The sequence below is a fragment of the Scomber japonicus genome, chromosome 18, assembly GCF_027409825.1.
Source record: "Scomber japonicus isolate fScoJap1 chromosome 18, fScoJap1.pri, whole genome shotgun sequence".
Taxonomy (NCBI): Eukaryota; Metazoa; Chordata; class Actinopteri; order Scombriformes; family Scombridae; genus Scomber; species Scomber japonicus.
The window spans coordinates 24,111,177-24,119,010 of record NC_070595.1 but is presented as its reverse complement, the minus strand read 5'-3'; the positions used below and the strand labels follow the sequence as shown (position 1 = coordinate 24,119,010).

Here is a 7,834-nt window from a genome sequence, read left to right as displayed (position 1 = left end):
CAATATAGGCAAAATTGAGTCTACTGTACTTTTTAACATACTTTAATGTGGTTATCTTTACTGTCAGTTATGGGTTTTTCATGTTATTGTTTATAAGGTTAGGGAAATGTGATATGATAATCCTGCTCTCAAATAGTTGGCCGTACCAACAATGAACTCCACATACCATCATGCATTGCGTGCCTACGTTGGCTGAGAGCAGCATGTGCTGGGCTGCTTTACTCTAACTATGGCTCAGTGCAGCTCCGGCTTTCCACAGGAGCGCATCGTATCAGCGACAGAGACGCAAGTTGGAATTCAAGCAGGAACCATCACTGCGCTGGATCATAAGGAGGAACCGAGCTTCTTTTGTTCCTTATTGGATGTAATCACATTTATCGATCTGCTTGATTTGCCAAAGCACCAATCTGTTTACGCAGGGATTCTTTGGACGTATTATTAATGCAACCGTTACAGCACTGACACACGTGGAGGAGTTATTATTATTATTGTTATTATTGGAAAACTGGATCATAATGGCAACAGCTAACGGATTTAATACTACAGCTGTGGATCTTGTAGGATATAAGGAAATCTCTTGCACGGAATGCGTGCAGTCCAGCAGCAGTTACTCATGCTACCCAAGTCCTTCTCGCTCCTGGACAAGTCTTTTGTCGGACAGCCTCTTTGGATACTTTACGCGTGTTCAAGTGTGGCCAGAGTCATAGACGGCCAGTACAATGATATGCTTTTGGAAAATCGATATCTGCTGTTGCGGATTTTGACACAAGGAATGGAATATCCCTGGATATTTTTGGTGCTCAGCAGATGTCCAGCGTTTTGGATAATGTCATCTCCTGATCCAGCAGGTATGTAAGAAAGGATAGTTACCCACAACTTATTCGTGCCTGTTTGATAGTTAAAGATTGAGATTAAATTCGTTTTGTGTTACTAATTCGTGCTGGGGACCAGCTGTTGTCATTTGTGGTGATCCAAATGGGGTCCCAATGTGGAATAACTTAAGTCTTTCAGCTATTATCTCACAAACAGAATACGTTGTTAGACAATGCTGTTTTGACCAAAGGTTCTGTCGTTATCTCTTTACACACCCATCTGACCTATTATATATTCACTCCCAAATTGCACTCAACAATCAAATTCTTTTCACATGGGATTCCTAACAACATCTCTTATCAAATTGGGGTGTGTTTCTACTTTTTGTTTGGGGAGAGGGGTGTGTTTGAAAAGCCTTGTCAAACCTCTGGACTGCTCCACCTGTTCAACACTGCTCCGCTATTCTCCCGTGTTTATTACTCGCGCATCTCTCACCTTCCAAATAGACACATATTGACTTGTATTTCAGATGGATGAATAGAGCACTGTCAAGCCTGCCATCCTATTTTGAAATTTAAAGCTTTACAGCCTGTCCTTAAGCGGACGTACAGCGGCAATACACCTGCAGTGCCAGGTGTCCACAGCCCATTCACACAGACACTATCATATGCTGTCATGCAGACCAGGTGCAAAATGAGTGAATAGTTTGGATACAGTGTCCATACTGTAGAAAGCAAAATGCAGTTCACCCACCTCTCCCACAGTGATTCCATTCAGGAGTAAATTTGTTTGAGCTCCATAACTTTGCCCACAGGGAAGCCTGTCAGCCAAGTGAAGCAGCTGTCATTACAGCAGACTGCTGCTACCAGAAGCATGACTTGTATAATAGATCAAATCCCTGCAGTGGCTAACATAGGACGGTTTATGTTTTAGATGTTTCATTTTAGTGAAACCTATATCACATGTTGATGACACTGATTGGTAAGCCTTATATGGTTAGGGTCATAGAGAAAAGGTACCTGTTCTGCTAGTTGGCATGGTGCTTGTTTAATGAGGACACTGTGACATAATGGCATTGCATTTGTAGTGGGTGTGTGTTTGTGCAAGTTATATGATGAGGCTTCTATCTTCCTAAAGCATCCCCTCTTCCTTCACCCTTCAGCCCTTCAGCTCTCACTTCTCAATCCCATCCACTTCCTTAGCAATAACAAAAATCATCTATTGTTGGGGCAGGGGGACAGAGCCCCACTATATGTCTGTATACAGCGAAGAGCGCAGACCAAGCACCCCCCTCCAACTCAGCAGCCCCCACACACCCCCTCCATTAAAAATCGTCTCCAAACAAGACCCCCTTTCTCCACTGAAGAGGGACCCTCTGTCTAATGCCAAGTGACTCTCATGGCCAGCATTGACGGTGGGACACTTGCTTCACAAAAGGAGCTGAAGTGTCAAATAAACTCGGTCAGAGCCCCCGACACACAAGAATTCCTTTATCTGGTACCCTGGGAGGCAGACAAAGACAGACTTTGTGTCAGTGAGCAGGCCTTGACTAAACACTGGGGCTTTTTTTTTTACTCCTCACAACTTCTGCCTCTTCTTTCTCCTCCTCCTCCTTTTGTCATTTGAACGGCGGAGCGGGAGCATGTCTGTTGACGTGACCCCGCTCGCCCAGCATCTGCACAGCACACGGCCGACATCATCTCTGCACTGTGTAAGCTCCACGCAAACACAGATGTGCCCATGCACGCCCACTCTCATATGCCTGCTTCTCTCACTCAGACTGTCTGTTAGACATCAAAGTAGCCAGAACATTTCAGTAGACTTTTTTTTTTTTTTTTTTTTGACAGTCTTGTTTATGTCTTAGTCTGTAGTTGGGAATCCTAAGGCAGGAATTTGCTTTCTAACCAAGCTGAGTGTGCTGGCTGTGCTGTCATATGATATACTTGTGGTGAACCACAGTAGAGAGCCATACACACACCAGGGTCAGACTCACTTAACAACCCTGTATTTACTCCACTCAATATTTCCCAGGAACTTTCTCATCACCGGCAATTTTCTAAGAACCAAGAAAAACCAGGGTCAACAATGATTTATTAGTCATTGTTAGAATTTGTTTTCTGTTTTTTTTCACTCATTAACATCAGTTTCCATTACCTTAAAATACCTGAACACATCAGGGCACACACACACATGCACAAAACAGGCCGTTTTTCCACACTAGAGGTGCTATGTAGTGATTCTGTAGAGCTCTATAGCCTGCTCTGAAGCAAGCCCAAAAGTGCTGGAAAATTACCTCATGCAGTGTTGAGACATATTTTAGACAATGTTGAAGCAGCACCACTGAGACAATTTCATGGCTCAGAGCTGGAACTGGCCAGCCCCAGTGATAGACATGTGCATCAGGCCCCCCAAGGCATGCTAATACAGGCCTGCCTGAGTGCCATAGTCCCCAGCACGGTGGTAAATGTAAACAGATCGAGTTGCTGTGGTCCAGCGTGTTAATAGTGTGTTTATGAGCTTAAGTTGAGTGGTGATTTATCATGTCTGAACTCAGTGCTCACCTGGTCCCTGGCCCCGATCAAGCTCTGAATCTGGTGTGTGTGTGTATGTGACATTACACTCAGGTGACAATGCTGGCTGAGCAGCGTGACCTGCTGGTGAACCGTGTCTTGATGTCATGACCGTTTTTTGACCATGGAAGGGGAAAAAGGAAAGCAGTAGGAACATTTATTACATATTAATTACACCTTGTTTTTCTAGCAAATGTGCCCTCAGCATTACCTCATCAGCTCCACAGGGCACAAAGCTCAAATCACAGGAAAATATCCTTCCATCATTAGTGTCAGATAACCTTTTAATGAGCTCCATGAGAAATATCAAGCTGCTGTGTATCCTTTCATATGGAACACCATTTACACCCAGTTTGTGTGTGGGTGTGTGTGTGTTTAGAATGGGCTCTAAAGTTTGTCTGAACAGGAGAACTGTCATTTATTAGTAGTGCAGGAACAATGGGGAGCTTGTCTCCAGGGTGGTGGGGGCCAGAGGGGGGCCAGAGGGGGCCGGTGGAGCCAGGGGAGGGTGGCCTGAGATTGGGCAGCAGCCTCTGACCAAGAACAAGCCCCTGTCTGATGGAGAGAACTGCTGACCCTTCCTGAGTAAAATGGCACCTTTGTTTCGAGGTGTATGTGTTTGTGCCTATGTGTTTATGTGTGTGTTAGAGGGAGAAAGAGAGAGGTTTTGAAAAGCTGGGAGCACTGTGTAAAGTGTTTTTTTTCTTAGAGCTTTGGTGATTTCCCCTGCATTTGTGATTTTCTCTTAGCTGCAAGTTTTGTGATACGTTCTCGTAGTATTCATCTGTTAAGAAAATGTATAAGAGATGTGGGTGAATTAAGGAATTATCTGGCACAAAGCTGTTTATAACCATAGCCATATTTAGACCTTTTAATGTATTAAAACAGAGGAATTTGACTTGCCTTACACAGAAAGAGCAAGTGCCTTCCTAGACAACTGTAAATCTGGCCTTACCATCCTACACAAAGCTATAGCCCTCTGAGATGCCATGACACCAGACCACCGTTTCAGACTAATTGGCTATTTTGTGCTTTCCTCTGGCCTGTTGCCACAGTCTGTGTGGGGCTTTCTTCCTACTGGCTGACAACAATTGTCTTCTCTCTAATGATGCTCATGAGGGAGAGATGCTTTGTTTAAACACAGGGGTATAAGAAATACGGGAGGGGAGGAGAGGGAGGAGAGAGGAAGAGTAAATGCTGGTGGTTAATGGTGGCAGATTGCTGATTTCCTACAGGCAAACCGCAACTTAGAGGGTGACGTTTGTGTGTGTGTGTGTGTGTGTGTGTGTGTGTGTGTGGTGTGTGTGGTGTGTGTGTGTGTGTGTGAGGGGGGTTGTTATCCTGCTTTGGGAGTTATCAGGAAGTGGGTGGCTGAGAGAGACAGACCGCCTGTGCTTGAGTGAGAGTGCAGCAGGGTACTTTAGAGGAAGTGGTGAACATGAGTGAGGATTCTTCAGGGTAATGCCTCTGGGTCTGAAACTTAAGGCTCGTGCTCTCTGATAAACCTCTTTGTGCACCTGGTCTTTAGAGCTTTTCCCTATTGGGTGATTAAAAAAACAGCTTCTTCTGTCATTTAAATCCTGCTATCCCTCCTGTCCTTGACCTCCTGTGTTAGCACAGCCACGTCTTATTTTGCTTGCATCTTGAAGAAAGAGCACGTAGGAGAGATGGAGAGCACAGAAAGGTGAAAGAAGGATGGGTGGAGGACATACACACACACAGCAAATAGCAAAGACACACAGTGGAGCACAGGGGCATCTCTGTTGGCCCGACAGACAGACAGCACTCCATTCAGGCTCTGCCACAGGAAAGCTCTGTGCACCACCCACCTCAGTACAAGGACACTATGGATCTGCAGAGCAGTCGTAAATAAGAGATGCTAAGAACAGACATTGCTAGTCAGACTGGAATACGTGCAGGTGAAGAGGCCACTGTGGTGTTTTGCAGAGTAGAAGTGCAGGCTTAACTTTACCTGCTCAATACAAAGGAAGTGCATAAGATGTGGTTATATTTTTTGCAATATTCCCCCATTTTGAGAGTATAATTTTACCTGCTGATATATTTCAAAAGTTGTTTTTTTCTATGTGTGTGCATATGAAGTAGACAGGTGTCAAGGATGGAAATCTTGACCTGCCTTGCACCTACAAAAATTGAAATGATCTTAGTTTTGCAACACTTTAAATTGCAGACATTCCTTCTCCTGTTTTCTATCAAACTGGCCTCACTTGCTCTTTTCATGCTCTCATTTTGGAGGGAAAATTCCTCCCTTTGTGTTCCCGTCTCACAAATGTCACATTCCACCGAACCTGTGACCATGTTCGGCCTCACTTTCTGGGTGTGGGTCGCCGTGGCAACACCACTGCGTTTTCAGCGAGTCACACCTATACAAGTAAGCCATCCTCATTCAAGAGCTGGGTCTCTCTTATTCGATCCACTCTTTCATTCTTCTCTTTTCTTTTCGTCTCAGTGGGGAGGATAAAGGAGACATTTTCGGTGTGAAGAGGAGCGTGAAATTTCCTGTGTGACCTCCCCGGGACACAGCAGACCACCAAGCTCCTCAGACCACTGTGTATGTGTGCGTTAAATCCTGCACTTGTGTAGGGGATCCGTGTGTGACGTCAACAGCTTGAGTGCATGTCTGGTTTTATTTGCTTTGTTTAAAGGAGATTGAATTAAGTCGAGTTACACTTCTGTCTGCATAAAAAGTGCAATCAAAGTGGATTGTTAAGTGTACTGACATTTAGAAAGGGCACACAAATGATCATGTCTCATTTATCTCATTGGCGGGGTGAGGAGGAGGCAGAAACTATTACGTTTAAGGCTGCACGTATTCTACCACAGTGAGCCCTGAGCTACTGACAGACATGCTGTGCAAGTGGAAGAAGTGGCTGTTAGTGTCTCTGACCAGAGGCATAGATAAGCTAAAAGTAACAGTCCTCATTATTCTCTCTGTGCCAAAGTGCTGTCATGACAGCTAAAGTGACCGGAGGTTGTCCAGACGTCACGCTGTCATCACAGAGCATCATTCATTCAGCAGGCTGTGGAAAAGATACAGACACCCATGTTCCTCAGTGAGCTGTTCCTGACTGAATATGGTGTCACCTTTTAAGAGGATTCAAATCTTATGATTGTTTACAAAAAAGTTTTATGATAAACAACTGACAGTAACTTTTATATTTAGTCTTTTAAGCAGCTTTATTTAGCCTATAGCAATGAGGAACCTGTGGAAATGTTTCAGGGCAGTCAGTGTTTGACTTTGGAGAAGCCTTGATGCATTTCTTAGACACTGCTACACCCTTGTGGACAACGTACGGAATTACAGTTTACTGTGTTGTATTTCCTTCTCTGGCCACTAAAACCTTATGGTGCTAAAAACTGTTTGGAGACGAAGTGAAGTGAGTGTGCTTACAAAAGTTACTCTAAAAGATACATTTAGATAATTTACTCTGTTTCACCTGGATAATTCACTTAGTATCACTGTTGCCTTTCAGGGAGTCCCTATTACAAACAGTAAATATTTCAGGTATTCTCATATATCACAATAATATGACAGAAAACAATTTCTACAAAGATATACATGATTAGATCTTTGTTACAAAGTATATAATTCAAATTCCATCCTTACACAGAATTTACATAATGCTGTTTACGATAATGGATATTAAATACTGTGTCTACAAACACACACAATACAAGTTCCTGTCTTGCTTTCAGTGTTTTTGTATATGTTTATGTTCTATATAGCTATTATGAGGAGTTTATGTGTAAAAACCATTTGCCTAAACCTTTTATCAAATTGTCAAGAATATATGTGTGGATAAAAGCACAAACAAGAAATAAATAAAAAATATATAATTAATTATGTAAATTGTGTAGATTGTATCTCCCTCTAAAAACAACTTCACAGACTTTTTAATTATGAAGTTAGGCCAGCTTATGGTAGGTATATTAACACTGACCAGTCTAAATAACAGGAATCCAACCCTGAGATAAGTACTACAGATTTTATTCAGAACTTATACATGATCGATTTCAGTCTCACTGTTTTAGAAAAACTACCTACAACATTAGAAGACTGAATTATTTAGAAAACATCTAACTCTTGCAAGGAATGATCATATTTTAGACATTTTTCTGAATAATGTAAATAAAATCTAATCATGTTGGTTTACTTCCACCCCACAGCCTATCAGAGCACGCTCAGAGCCGTCACAGTCTGAATAAAAGCGCCACACAGTTAGAACTTTGCCTTGCCTTGGCTGTCAAAGCACTTTGTAAACTCTGTTTAAAAGGTGCTATATGAATAAAGTTATTATAAAATTATTATATATGTAGCATTATATTAAAAATAAAAAGTGAGCAGCTTTACAGGAACATGAGCAGAAGTTTATAACCATATTAGCAAATACTAATTAATATCTGTTCCACTGCACACAGCAAGTGTTATCTTA

The 7,834-nt window shown here is 42.6% G+C and overlaps 1 long non-coding RNA gene across 1 annotated transcript in view; it reads left to right on the top strand.

Annotated features, from left to right (window-relative positions):
* Positions 1-262: 262 nt before the first annotated feature.
* The window catches only part of LOC128379159 (uncharacterized), a 51,770-nt gene continuing 44,198 nt past the window's right edge, over positions 263-7,834 (top strand). The window contains exon 1 of the long non-coding RNA XR_008323388.1: positions 263-848. This is a non-coding gene — a long non-coding RNA (uncharacterized LOC128379159). The remainder of the gene's footprint in view (positions 849-7,834) is intronic.